The sequence below is a fragment of the Sinocyclocheilus grahami genome, unplaced genomic scaffold, assembly GCF_001515645.1.
Source record: "Sinocyclocheilus grahami isolate Dianchi unplaced genomic scaffold, SAMN03320097.WGS_v1.1 scaffold1123.1, whole genome shotgun sequence".
NCBI lineage: Eukaryota > Metazoa > Chordata > Actinopteri > Cypriniformes > Cyprinidae > Sinocyclocheilus > Sinocyclocheilus grahami.
Genome location: NW_015506302.1, coordinates 398,947 through 414,458, shown reverse-complemented (window position 1 = coordinate 414,458; position 15,512 = coordinate 398,947). Strand labels below are relative to the sequence as shown.

The following is a 15,512-nucleotide window of genomic DNA, read 5'->3' as shown; positions in this document are numbered from 1 at the left end:
GGGGGGGTGAGTGTGTGTCAACAGGAAATATCGGTTTACATTTCCAAATATTCCTTTTGCCATTAATTGTAATAATCCAGTGAGATTTTTGTTTGCACAAGGAGTCTGACAACAGCCAATACTCCACATAGAGATCTGATCTCACCATCTTCCAGTCCGTCTGGAATGGCATGGAGAAAAAAAAACTGAGACAGACTAAATCAGGAAGAACTGTGGCAACATCTCCAAGATGCTTGAATATATATATATATAGAGAGAGAGAGAGAGAGAGAGAGAGAGAGAGAGAGAGCTATATAAAGCTATCTAGTTGCTTGAATAGTTTTTTCATAGTTTTATTTCCAAAAACCATAATTTTGACAGTACTTTACAGTAAAATGACATATAATGTGATGTTAAACCATTTATAATTTTTTCACTGTATTTTGTAAGGTATCTGACAGTTAATCAATTAAAAGGTTTTTATTGTAATTTTTTTTCTGCAGAATTAAATTATTTTCTCTAAGAAAAATGAAAAATCTGTAATGAAATATCTGAAAACTCATCATTTACTCATCCTGCGGTTTCAAAACTTAGTCTTTCTTCCCCGATTCTTTTTGACACCATTAACTTTCATTTTATGGACAAAAACTCTTCTTCTTCAAAATGTTCCTCTGAGATCCTTTAACATTTAATTGATGTATCTGAAATCATTAAATTAAGCAATTGAATTGAATGCAATCCGGATAGAAATTTATTATTTTTGTAACCTGCTACTGCTTTTTAAAAACAATATAAGGTTAATAACTGCATGTAGTTTATTCAGATCTCCATCAAAATGGGCCCAAATCTTCTGTCCAGGCGACCAGGGCTCAAAGTTTCTCCCGCAGCGGTCCAGCATAGGCCAGATGTACTTTTATGTGTTCAGAGCAGAACACCTCATTATGTACCACAGTGCCCTCACATCAAACACCCTCATTATATTTGACAATGGGATGTGCGCCAGGCGATTCCCTTAGCTGAACGGGGGCTATAAAGTCTAGCAGGTTCAAACAATTTATTCTTTATGGATATGCAACAAGGGCCATGGGCCACCCTTCTTGTTTTATGCAGAGATTGTTGACTTAAGGGGTAAGAAGGGGAAATTCATGAACGTTGCCTTACAGCTCACGGCAGATTGCGTGAGCGTCAAAGCCATGGATTGGAACAGTTTCACCTGTCAATCATCCCTGCCTTGGATTGTCAGTTCCCTCAGTATGCACAGTATTTTAATCATTACGAATCTGGATGAATTTTTCTGAGGTGTAAAAAATTGGGAAAGTACTGGCTCATTGTACAGTTAATACTACTGGCAACCATATCCACCCCAATGTTGAATTGATTCGCTGTCATCTGAAGCGACTCTATTTTTGGTTTACAAGTATCTTATACCATTTACATAAAAGCCCAAGCTATATGACTGCAATTGATGTGAACCATTGCTAGGGGTTAAACAAACACACCATAGCTGTTAAATCTATTAACATGCAAATCAGTGTAACAACTCAACAGCCTGTTGTCATACCTACACTGAAAGCCCAAATAAGTTCCAGAAACACACACACACACACACACACACACACACACACACACACACAAGAGCCATACTTGATAAGATATACTCTGTTACTATGGCAACATCTGTGGCTCAAGCTAAGAATGCAGAGGTCTGTACTATTGTCATTGCTGAACGTGATTTTCACACATTTATCTGCACAGTGTCATTAACAGATAAAGATTGCTCGATTTTTTTGTGCACAAGTTTCACTTGACGTGTTAGTTTTCAAAATCCCCTCCCTGTGCAATTACAAAGTCTTTAGTAAGACAACAATCCTTTTTGTGGCATTTAGTGCCTAATCTAGGATGATATGCATATTGTGTGCCGGTTATAATCGTGCCCTTCACTTAGGTCTTGTTTGTTCATTTTATCCTCTCAGTACGTTTAATGGCCACTTGAGTCGTATTATTAGCACATACTTGCTTTTTCATTGTTTGTTCACACAATTTCACAGAGGGAAAAACAACCTTTAAGTGTTTGCAGTTAATTCAAAATCTGAACAGAATTCTGGTTGATTTCAAATATATATATTTTTATATTTCTTTGACTTATATTCAGATTTTTAATGGCTTATAGGTGTCTCAGTCTCAGTATATCTTTTGGTTGGCCTATGACAAATATTGATGTGAATATTGCAGTTATCACCATACTAAACTTTTTTTTTTTAGTAATATTTTAACAATATATTTATACTTTGCATTTATATTTAATTTGATTTATTAAGTATAAGGAATTGTCCTCCTGCAATAAATGTAATTATGACAATGAATAATACAGTTATGTTGATTATATAAATTAGCACACAATAAGTAGTTAATTGATTTGATATGCAACAGCACTTCTGTGGTTGTGGTACATTCAGTTGTTTGCCCCCTTTGAGAAGCTCTATCTGTTGCTGTCCCCTGTTGATAATACTCTTGTAATACAGGATGTGAGTAATGCGTATTGTTTGCAGGTGTATTGATTTCCATTTGACTTTAATAGAATTGCACTTATTATTATTATTATTATTATTATGCGGACCATACCATTGCACAAATACACAATCAAGTTCAGTGTAGCTAAGAGATTTCATTATAATTTCTTGCTTTGCTTCAATACTGCACGTCTCCAATGTCTCAGTGTTTAAATTACAGTGAAAAAACGACACATTTCAGGCACATGCTAACGTTGCTAAGCAAACAGAAGCTAATAATATCCTCAGTAAGCATTTACTGCTAAAAAGCTATGGAAAAGCACAGCACATCATGAATGGAATCCATCAAAATACAAAAGTAGATGACAGGCTAGTAGTTAGCCCATAGTGTGGTTGTCACTTTTTGAAATGGCTGAATTAAAAAGACTGTAGAGAGAATGTGTGTGTGCATGTGCATGTGTGTGTGCAAGTGTTGTGTGTGTGTATGGAAGGGTTAGGGGGAAAACACTTCCTTTAATTGAGCTGTGCTGAGGATGACAGTGTTTTATCTGCAGCAGGTGTTTAGGAATTACTGGTCTCATTAAAGGCTATTCAAGGACACCGGAATGCACACGGCTCTGTAATATTCCCCTGCAGATAACAAGATAGAACATTGTTATCTGTATGGGAGCAGATGAAGGGCTGATGAAACTCCTGGTGCTGTAAGTCATGTCTGCTACGACATGCAGTATTCATAGTGGGACCAAACTGTAGTGGCTTTGGTTGAAGTAGTATTTGTAGTGCTGATAGATAGAACATAGATAGATAGATAGATAGTGGCTCTTGATGCCTTGACTCCAGCCTCAGTCCATTCCTTGTGAAGTTCTCTCAAATTCTTTGATCGATTTTGCTTGACAATCCTCATAAGGCTGCGGTTCTCTCGGTTGGTTGTGCATCTTTTTCTTCCACACTTTTTCCTTCCACTCAACTTTCTGTTAACATGCTTGGATACAGCACTCTGTGAACAGCCAGCTTCTTTGGCAATGAATGTTTGGGGTTTACCCTCCTTGTGAAGGGTGTCAATGATTGTCTTCTGGGCAACTGTCAGATCAGCAGTCTTCCCCATGATTGTGTAGCCTAGTGAACCAAACTGAGAGACCATTTTGAAGGCTCAGGAAACCTTTGCAGGTGTTTTGAGTTGATTAGCTGATTGGCATGTCACCATATTCTAATTTGTTGAGATAGTGAACTGGTGGGTTTTTGTTAAATGCGAGCCAAAATCATCACAATTAAAAGAGCCAAAGACTTAAACTACTTCAGTCTGTGTGCATTGAATTGATTTAATACACGAGTTTCACAGTTTGAGTTGAATTACTGAAATAAATTAACTTTTCCAAGACATTCTAATTTATTGAGATGCACCTGTAAGTCACTCATTTCAACCACGACTTGTACTAAACACTGCTGAACTTATACCACACTGATATACAACCTAGAGGATATAGAAAAAGATAAAATTTCACTGCAGCTTACACAAATGATATTAACCCCTATTATAATGTTCACATTATTTTGCCCAGTCCCTGTAGATAGATTTTCATTGCGGTACCTCGTGCATATTTACAATACAACCACAAGATAGCGCTAATGTCTTACTGCAATGATGTCCTCCGAGTCTCTGCACTTGTTTCAGGGTTTAGACAGAAAGGTTGCTTCTCAATCTCTGCACTGCGCTTGTTGCACATTCGATCAGCTGTTTAACACCGCCAAACAACAAAACATCTGGACAACAGACCGATGCTAAAATCATTATTTATTTCCACCACAAATTAGCCAGGTTTGACGCATGATTTTTTTTGATCATAACACAATTATTAAGCCTACAAGATCTGATCAATGAGTAGCCTACTTGCTTCACATTAGAGCTCGTTTTTCCTTTAGACTTACTCAGATAGAAATGTCTCTGTCCAGTTTAGAAGAATTTTTCCTTAAATATGTCCGACCAGGTTTAGAAAGAAAGCTAGAAATCCATTGTCTTCTTGTCTACATCTTAGATTAGCCTATAATTTAGCAAATGGATTGTCCAGAGCGAAAGAAAGAAAAGAAAAAGAGAAAGTTGCGCGATCAACTTAATACAAATGATATAAGATCATATTTAAATAAGGTCATATTTTACAGATACAATTTTAAGAAATTGCTTTGGCTTTAGTACAACGACACTATTTACATTTGTCTTTATAATATCCCATTTAATACTTTCTTCACACAAAATAGGTCATTGTACAAAAAACTACATCTGGTTTTATATTTGAGTAATTCCTTGGCATCAAAAAGTTTGAATCCTCTGAGCTATAGGCTATACGAAGAAAACAAAATGTAGCCTACACTGTGTGGCGTACCTTCATCATCAAACCGATCCACAATAAATGCTTTTTATCATCAATATACACTGCTAAAAAACTGATTCGCAGCCACCTTTCTTAAAACCCCGACTCCAAGCAGGACAAGTAGGGCTTGTGTTCTGCTCGTTGCGGTGAGCGTCACACACGCCCCCTTTTTTTTATTGCCCTGCGCGACGCGACGCGACGCGACGCGACTTGGTTCGCGCTCGTCTTCTGCTGCAGAGTGGCGCTCGTGACGTCATCCTGCTGGAGCGGCTGCTGGGCACGGGCGGAAGATGGGCACAGATCTGCGAGGTGAGAGGCACACTTTCTGACACATGTAACATGGTTTGGACGGTGACAATGGAAACTGCGTGTTTCTAGTCATCGGATATGCTGGTATTAGCAAGCGGCGGTCATGTAAGGGGCTCGGGGAGACGGATTTGTACCGCGACTCGCCTACGATATTGGAGAAAAATGGTGAAAATCTGTTGAACCGTGGTTGCGCCGTCGGGCACGATTTTGCAGCGAGGTAACATACCTCCAAATATAAATTTCACTGCAGCTTACACAAATGATATTAACCCCTATTATAATGTTCACATTATTTTGCCCAGTCGCTGTAGATAGATTTTCATTGCGGTACCTCGTGCATATTTACAATACAACCACAAGATAGCGCTAATGTCTTACTGCAATGATGTCCTCCGAGTCTCTGCACTTGTTTCAGGGTTTAGACTGAAAGGTTGCTTCTCAATCTCGGCACTGCGCTTGTTGCACATTCGATCAGCTGTTTAACACCGCCAAACAACAAAACATCTGGACAACAGACCGATGCTAAAATCATTATTTATTTCCACCACAAATTAGCCAGGTTTTTGATCATAACACAATTATTAAGCCTACAAGATCTGATCAATGAGTAGCCTACTTGCTTCACATTAGAGCTCGTTTTTCCTTTAGACTTACTCAGATAGAAATGTCTCTGTCCAGTTTAGAAGAATTTTTCCTTTAATATGTCCGACCAGGTTTAGAAAGAAAGCTAGAAATCCATTGTCTTCTTGTCTACATATTAGATTAGCCTATAATTTAGCAAATGGATTGTCCAGAGCGAAAGAAAGAAAAGAAAAAGAGAAAGTTGCGCGATCAACTTAATACAAATGATATAAGATCATATTTAAATAAGGTCATATTTTACAGATACAATTTTAAGAAATTGCTTTGGCTTTAGTACAACGACACTATTTACATTTGTCTTTATAATATCACATTTAATACTTTCTTCACACAAAATAGGTCATTGTACAAAAAAACTACATCTGGTTTTATATTTGAGTAATTCCTTGGCATCAAAAAGTTTGAATCCTCTGAGCTATAGGCTATACGAAGAAAACAAAATGTAGCCTACACTGTGTGGCGTACCTTCATCATCAAACCGATCCACAATAAATGCTTTTTATCATCAATATACACTGCTAAAAAACTGATTCGCAGCCACCTTTCTTAAAACCCCGACTCCAAGCAGGACAAGTAGGGCTTGTGTTCTGCTCGTTGCGGTGAGCGTCACACACGCCCCCTTTTTTTTATTGCCCTGCGCGACGCGACGCGACGCGACGCGACTTGGTTCGCGCTCGTCTTCTGCTGCAGAGTGGCGCTCGTGACGTCATCCTGCTGGAGCGGCTGCTGGGCACGGGCGGAAGATGGGCACAGATCTGCGAGGTGAGAGGCACACTTTCTGACACATGTAACATGGTTTGGACGGTGACAATGGAAACTGCGTGTTTCTAGTCATCGGATATGCTGGTATTAGCAAGCGGCGGTCATGTAAGGGGCTCGGGGAGACGGATTTGTACCGCGACTCGCCTACGATATTGGAGAAAAATGGTGAAAATCTGTTGAACCGTGGTTGCGCCGTCGGGCACGATTTTGCAGCGAGGTAACATACCTCCAAATATATACCCATGACCGATATGCTTAAATTGCGTTTGGCATTATTATTAATTGTCATAAAATGTGGCATCTCCATGGTTAGTATGAAAAGCGGTCATTTCTCACATCCACTGACCCACGAGATTGAGTGAGAGCATGAGCTCCATTTCTGATTATTTAGTGCCTCCACCCTTACATGACATGTTTGCCCACGACCGCATCAGCTGTCAGTGACATGGAGCGCAATGCTGATTATTTAGGGAGAGATCCCATCTGAAATGATAGGTTGTGTCTCAAAACCTAGTGAGCTGCCTAGAAAGCGTTTGTAGCTGCCTGCGTAAACATGGCCCTTTTCTTGTCTGGATGATTCCAGATTGTGTGGACCGTTAAAAGTAGTTGAATCAGTTTAACAACACTTTTGGCATCCAATCCGTTTTAATCATGATTAGGGATATGCCGGTATCAAATGTTCATGTTGCGATTAATTGCTAATGCTTTTATCACGGTATACGGTATTATCACGATATTGACATTTTAAAAAAAAGTGCTGTCATAATACAGTATAAAAGGTTTAATAGCTGTTTTCTTGTAACAAAAATAACTGAACATTTAAATGCAATAAAGCAATACAGAAAAACGTATAAAGTTAAAAGTTTTACACAGATTAAAGTGCAAAAGAACTATAAAGACCAATAGGTATCACTTTACAATAAGACCTCATTAGTTAACCTTAGTTAAAGCGTTTGTAGCTGCCTGCGTAAACATGGCCCTTTTCTTGTCTGGATGATTCCAGATTGTGTGGACCGTTAAAAGTAGTTGAATCAGTTTAACAACACTTTTGGCATCCAATCCGTTTTAATCATGATTAGGGATATGCCGGTATCAAATTTTCATGTTGCGATTAATTGCTAATGCTTTTATCACGGTATACGGTATTATCACGATATTGAAATTTTAAAAAAGTGCTGTCATAATACAGTATAAAAGGTTTAATAACTTATTTCTTGTAACAAAAATAACTGAACATTTAAATGCAATAAAGCAATACAGAAAAACGTATAAAGTTAAAAGTTTTACACAGATTAAAGTGCAAAAGAACTATAAAGACCAATAGGTATCACTTTACAATAAGACCTCATTAGTTAACCTTAGTTAATGCATTAACATTCAGCAATAGCTACATTTGCTACAGAAGTTATTAATCTTTGTTTAAAATATGCAAGTCTTAGTTTCATGTTAGCTCATTAAATAACACAGTTGCAACTTTCTTTATTGATGATATATTAATATATACTCATGAATGTTCAGAAAAAATGTTCATTGGCAGTTTATGTTAACTAATGAATTAACTAATGTTAACTAATGAAGCCCTAATGTAAAGTGTGACCGAACAATAAAGAATCAAAACACTTTCAAACAATATCTAGGGCATGTTAAACACCTTTCAGAAACAGAAAGTAGTGCAGCTGCTTTGTTTAGAGGGTTTCCGGGGTAACGGCTGCATTTAAATGAATTATTATTATTATTATTATTTCTGCAGTTTAGCGCCATCTGCTGTCAGAGAGTGAAAGTGCGCTTTCATCCAGGGCGTCTCTCACATGTTCCGCCATGTTCTTCTCGTCTGCACTTTTTTAAGTCAGAGTGCGCACTCAGCAGTGTTGTGCATTTTGACCAGTTGATGGGAAAAGTATTCTTAAAATGCATTCAAAATTCTGAATAATTTATAATATATAATTATTCACGGTATTTAGAAGTGCCCACAATAACAATAACGTGCATATTCATTACCGTGATATATCGCATTACCGAATACCGGCACAAGTCTAGTTTACGTCTTTTAGGATGGTGTTTGCCTTGGGTTCTGGTTTTGCATTTACATCAGTCTAACAGCAAGAGCCTAAATTGCATTCAGAGATTTTGGATCTTTCAATCAAATACACAAATCTGAATGGCTGTTTAAATCATTTAAACACCTTTCAGAAACAGAAAGTAGTGCAGCTGCTTTGTTTAGAGGGTTTCCGGGGTAACGGCTGCATTTAAATGAATTATTATTATTATTATTATTTCTGCAGTTTAGCGCCATCTGCTGTCAGAGAGTGAAAGTGCGCTTTCATCCAGGGCGTCTCTCACATGTTCCGCCATGTTCTTCTCGTCTGCACTTTTTTAAGTCAGAGTGCGCACTCAGCAGTGTTGTGCATTTTGACCAGTTGATGGGAAAAGTATTCTTAAAATGCATTCAAAATTCTGAATAATTTATAATATATAATTATTCACGGTATTTAGAAGTGCCCACAATAACAATATCGTGCATATTCATTACCGTGATATACCGCATTACCGAATACCCGCACAAGTCTAATCATGATGCCTGTTTGCGATATTGTTTTGATAACTGGCATAGATAAAAGGCGTTTTCCCCGAATAAACTGACTAGGCAGCTGACAGTTTATGAATAGTTACATTTTATGGTTTAAGATTGTCATAAGTACACTGAGAGTAAATAAATAAATAAAATAAAATATCAGACCACTAAAATTAAAAAAAAAAAATTTATTTAACAGATGCTTTACATTTCTAAGTAAAATCAAAGTTGGTCTAAAATTGTGACTAAAGATTGATACAGGCTAGCTGTTTTCACAAACGATACAGATCATTTTGTGTAAATGTCCCAAAACCAATATTCAGATGTGATTTTTTTATTTTTATTATTTTATTTCTGCTAATAACAATATCTACAATAATAACTATTTAGTAGACTACTAAATATAGACTATATTTATATAGACTACCTTAAAAATGTAATTAGCATTTTGCATAATTTGCAGTCTGTAATAATAATATTAATGCAAAGTCGTTTGTCGATCTTGATGCTCACAAATTCCTATTTTTGAATTTTGCTTTGTTTCGGACTTTCTTTCTTTCTTTCAGTTTTTTAGACTTTGAAGAAATTGTGTTCTTTATTGTTAAACCCAGTAATAAAGAACCAATAACCAAGTAGATTATATTGTTAAAATATTGGTCAAAGCAAATTGTTGCACTTATTTCAACCAATTTAAATGTACTGTAAAGAATATTGATTGAGAGCCAGTGTAGATGTAATTTCTCTTATTATTGTAAAAAAGTCCAAGGCTATCAATGCCTCTTTCTTTAGCACTGCATGATGATAATAATAAGACTTAATGACAAATGACGATGAGACATAGTGTTATTTACTGCTTCAGACATTGGTGGTCCCCTTTGTCTGATCTGCTATTAATCTCAGGCATGCTCAGGACTGGTTCGTTTACCTCCTGTGTGGAGTCCCGTTTTCTCAGATTTCATGTGTTTGGTCGGGGAAATGTGTAACAAGTTGTTTTCTAAAATTAAGAAGAAAAAAAAACATTTGCATTATAAGACCTTTTCATGTAAGACTATTGAAGTCTGTAATTAGTAGTGTTTTGACTGGGGTTCAGGGAGCCTTTTGGTAGTATTGTTGACCTTGTGTGTTCAAAAATGCGTTAAGTCCTGTAACATAAAAGTCTAAAAGACTCATTAATATTTCATATTATTAAATCTTTGGCCATACATTACAATTGCTGATTTGGCAGACAACATATCCAAAGTGACACATTTATCAGTAGGCCCTAGACAAAGTTTAAAACCATTATTGTACTGCAATGATTGTTTGACAGGTGAGTAGGCCATTGTTCAGGTTGCCTGTGATGCGTTAACGTTTACACTACAAATGCAGTAAAGTCGCAAGCATTTCACTGATCAGATCACAAAACATTTTGGACCCCGATTACACTGTATTAGGGCTTTTCTACTCAGTTCAGTCAATTTGGTTGGTGAAAAAATTATGGAATAATGATTGTTTTAGCAGAGCTGCTGCTAAAAGTGTAATTCCAGAGAGTAATTCCAGTTATAGTGTAATTCCAAAGAGTTCCCAGTTGGCAGTGATTTGTTTTTCACAAATCCGCATTTGGGTTAAAATCTACCAAATCTATGTACTTTAGAGAACAGTGTGAATGTGTTTAAAGTGCACAGAGGAGTGACCACAGGCTATTGATGTTGATTAAACCCAAATATTAAAATGGAAAGCACACAGAGGCGAGATAATGCAGTAGTTATGTTTGTTAATTGCATCTGTTAACACAATAATACTTTTATTTCAGTATGCCTCCTTTCCAGTAACTGAACCACAGCAAACAGTGCACTCAGTGGATGCGAATGTTTGCTAACCTGTATGGAAAATAACATAATTTTGAAATCGATTGGCCTGCATCAGCCTAGTGGTACGGAAAGGGAAGTGTGAGAGGGCCTTTAGTGTTTTATTGGTCTTCTCAGACTAGTGGCATGTGATGAGCTGTGGGTAATGAGGGATAATTGGCTCAGTGAAATCCCATGGATCAATAGGAGCCAGACGAGTCTTTCACCAGTGGAGCTTCAACTTTTGGAATCAACCATCCTGAGCAGCCTTGGCCTTCACTGTAATGAAGTTTTGCTGAGGCAGCTGCGAGGATTGTTTGCATGCTTCCTTACAAGCATTAGCAGTGTCCTTGTGACTCTGCTGCTATGCCAGCTGGCTCTTCTGGTTGGGCTCCTTCATGTTATTTTCCTACAGTGACTTTTACCTTCTTGCCTATGCTTGAAATGGCATTCACAACCCATTTACCAGTGGAGGTCATATGTGCTCAGAAGTTTGTTTTTGTTCCAAGAAGCTTGGACAAGAATGATATTGAGGTTTCCATAAATGTCCATATTACCAAAATGTGTTGTGGTTCGCGACACAAAGACGGCTAATGTGGTTAAACCAAGTGGGAAAAAAAAGAAGTGATTTTTGCAATACCACTAGTACAGGGGTGGCGAACTCCGGTCCTGGAGAGCCGCAGCCCTGCAGAGTTCAGCTCCAACCCTAATTAAAACTCACCTGCCTGTAGCTTCCTAGTAACCCTTCAGACCTTGATTAGCTTGTTCAGGTGTGTTTGATTAGGGTTGAAGCAAAACTCTGCAGGGCTGCGGCTCTCCAGGACCGACGTTCGCCACCCCTGCACTAGTACATAGAGGTAAAAATGTATTAGGAAAATTAAAAATGGTCAAGCTACTCAAGACTTTTGAAACATTTTGAAACTTGAGATGAACTGACCATTTTGTAATGTTTTTTTGGGTGTATCAAAATTTTACGTGACAAAACCATATGACAGAACTTGATTTTATCTTTTGAGAAATTATTGGATTGATAAGAAATATAAGAGAGCTAGGTGCCATCAAGAAAATCATTCCTGAGGCAGAGCTAGTTGTTAGACGAAGACAAATCTTTTTTTCCCTTTAGATTAATGTGCACCGATGAATTATACACAGTAAGACCATGAATATGTAATATGAAATATGTATTATATGAATTGGGTTTTTAGGTACACATAATTGTTGGACTAAATTTGCATACTGAGCTTACTTTAAAATTTGAAGTTTGGGTGAGGAATTAATGCTATAGATATTTTTTCCCCCCGTATGTTTAGTTTTTACAAAAATAAGTCCTTAACTCTTAGATGATTTGAAACAAAAAACAAACAAAGAAGAAATGAAGGCATAACTGTATGTTTATTGAATGTTAATATGCTAGTGGAACTGTGTAACAGTAGCATTATGTAACGGGGCGACAGAGACGTGAGACGTGTGGATCCATCTGCAAAGCTTTTATTCCTAAGAGTGGTCAATACAGGCAGGGTCAAACACCAGCAAACAGGTACAATCCAGGGCGAGACAGAAGAGCAATCCAATAAACAGTCCAAGGTCAAAAACAAGAAGGCAAGGCAAGGAAACACAGAGACTCGGAACAGGGTACAGGCTAAACAATACTCGGCAGAGAATGGTTGTTTGAGTGAGTGTTATATAGTGAATGTGTGATTGATGACAGCTGTGTGCAATCAGTGCTGTTTGCAATCAGTGCAATGGCTGATGGGATATGTAGTCCGGGATGACATGCAACAGTTTGTGTTGTGCGAGAGTCAGTGTAATGGAAGGGTGACCTCTGGTGGTGATTGAACGGAAGTCCATGGACAGGATTTGTGACACATTAATAGAGTTAGAGTTGTTTGTTTGTTGTCACTCTTTTGTGATCCAACACAATGGACTATAAGAGCTGAGCTATTCTGGATACTACTTTTAAATAGGGCTGAAAGATTTTGGAAAATAATCCAATTGCTATTTTTTTTTAACCAATATTGCGATTGCGATTTAATATGCAATTATTTTTTAAAGCTCTTTATGTTCTGTATTATTAAACAAAGACAAGCTATAAATCATTGTATAGTATGACCAACACACTATTAGATAGATTAAACATAAATGTTCTTTTCTGTAGGCCAGGCCTATATGTTACGATGAAATTAGGTGATGCATGAATTGATATGAATGACATTTTTATTTAACAACTACAATCACAGTATATTGACTGATTTGTTGAACTTCCAACCTTGTAAGCATTTAATAATTATGACAACATAAAGCACTGACAAATAAGCCTGGTATAAACATTAATATGAAAGTCAGTAACAAATCACACAAACTAAATTAGATTGCAGAAATATAAAACCAAATCTGTTGCTTTACTACACTACTTTAGGTAATTCAAAGTCACTGTAATAAACACATGTAAACATGTGGACTGCACTTTTTAAACACTCACTGTCTGTTAACTTTAGACCAGTGGTTCTCAAACTTTTTTGGTCACGCCCCCCCTTTAAACCTATAAAAAATCTATGGCTTTTCTCTTCCCTTTCACAAACCGATCCATCTCCCATTCTAAGTTATGTCCTTTGGCTGTTTACTGTTTTATCTCTTTTCTTTTTCTGCTGATGGCCCGCATTCGACTTGAAGCAGCGCTGCTTAGACCGATCGGTGTGTGTCATCAAAGTACTGCGAGAGCTATAAGAGAGCGTGGACATCTCCTTATGCTTTCTCTCGCCGTACTTTGATGTCGTACACCGATCAATCTTCAAGTCGAAGACACCTCTTTACTCTTGCGTGTCACGTGACCGAGCGTAATCGCAGTCTCTGCGATTGAAAAATCTTGTTTTTTCATATTGCGATATTATCACAAATGCAATTAATCGTTCAGCCCTACGTTTAAATCACAGGGGCATTGTATGATCATGCTAGCATGTCCAGCTTTACTCACCGAGGAGAAACCACTAGTTCCAAAAACAAGAATGAATGCAATTAGGAATCAATAGCATTTTTAGAGAGGTCACTCACTGGCTTAAGACTTCGGTTTATAAATGAAATGGTACCTAATTATGCAGTATACATGTAGGTAATAAGGATCAGTCAAAATCTTATTCTTGGCCTAATCATATGTAGGCTTAGAATAATATTACTTCAGTTCATTTTCCTAGACTTAAAATGCATATAATTAAATGTTATTGTGTTGACTCAATGGGTAAAATGACAGGATTCAGCTTGTACAAAGCCTCTTTCTATTCCATGAATAGAATTCAAATGTCATCATAAAAATTATGTAATGCATTGATGTGTCAAGAAATACAGAGAACATTGCTCGCCATGACCTGGTATAATAATGCACAATGACGTGGACACATGTGATTTGCATATGCATGAATCTTTCAGTAAAATGCTAACACCGTGTCCTAACCAGGAACAATGCAATACGATTTTTTTTCCATCCATGTTGAAAGCTAAAGTGACGTAATAAAATCACAGCCAATCAGATCACTAAAAATAAGGTATTGTTATTCGTGTGATTTTTCACAACACATCATTTCACAACACACAATTTCACGCTGTCCCTGGTGCTTTAGATGCCATCCTTTTTATGGTTTTCCTTTTTTCACAAATCCTGTTGGATTTGACATATAATATCTCATGTTTCACAATCAATCACTTTCAGTCCATTTTTTTGGTTTGTTTAACATGAGCATGAGGCCCAATGAGATTTGGAATGGTCGTGCTTTTCATTTGTAGTGTTGCATATGGTTAAGACCAAGTGTAATGTCAAACTGGAACATGAAAAAAAAGAAGCTAATTTCTGCTAATTAAAATTGTTTTTTTATTAATTATTAATTTTTAAATTGTTAAAGGGTGTCATATGATGCTGCTAAAAAGAGCATTATTTTGTGTATTTGGTGTAATGAAATGTGTTTATGCGGTTTAAGATTCAAAAAACATTATTTTCCACATACTGTACATTATTGTTTCTCCTCTATGCCCCACATTTCTGAAACGCGTCGATTTATACAAAGCTCAATCGGGCTGAAAAGCAAGGTGTGCTCTGATTTGCCAGCTATCCAGTGCATTGTGATTTGCCGAATACCTCAAGCGTGTGAAGGAAATGTTACACCCCTTACCATATTGTGATGCCCTGTCCGGCCGGAGCGACGAGACAAAAACATTACAACCCATTATAAACGAAGCATTTGTTGCATCCAGTGGGGACATAATTACGGATTATAATGACTTATACTGTCTTTTTACGCGTTGCGTTGCATCGCGCCGCGTAAACAAAACCATGTCTACATTTGTGATCGGAGAAATGACAAACAACAAGTGCTACTCTACACTGCCCAAAAAACTTGCATTTGAATCGTCAGTGGCAAATTTTTTAATATAAAAAAAACTTGCTTACAGTCTGTGAGTCAGAACAGCCGGCATTGTAGTCTACTCTACCAGGCTCAGGAAAAAGTTCTCCATAAAATGTGCTCGACACATCTGAATATTTGGGTTAAACTGTTCTGGA

General features: G+C 37.2%; 1 protein-coding gene across 1 annotated transcript in view; it reads left to right on the top strand.

The window, feature by feature from the left end:
• The first annotated feature begins 6,483 nt into the window (after positions 1 to 6,483).
• The window catches only part of LOC107567034 (F-box only protein 41-like), a 57,486-nt gene continuing 48,457 nt past the window's right edge, over positions 6,484 to 15,512 (top strand). Inside the window, exon 1 of the mRNA XM_016252625.1 lies at positions 6,484 to 6,568. The gene's annotated coding sequence lies outside the window, so the exon portion shown is untranslated. The remainder of the gene's footprint in view (positions 6,569 to 15,512) is intronic.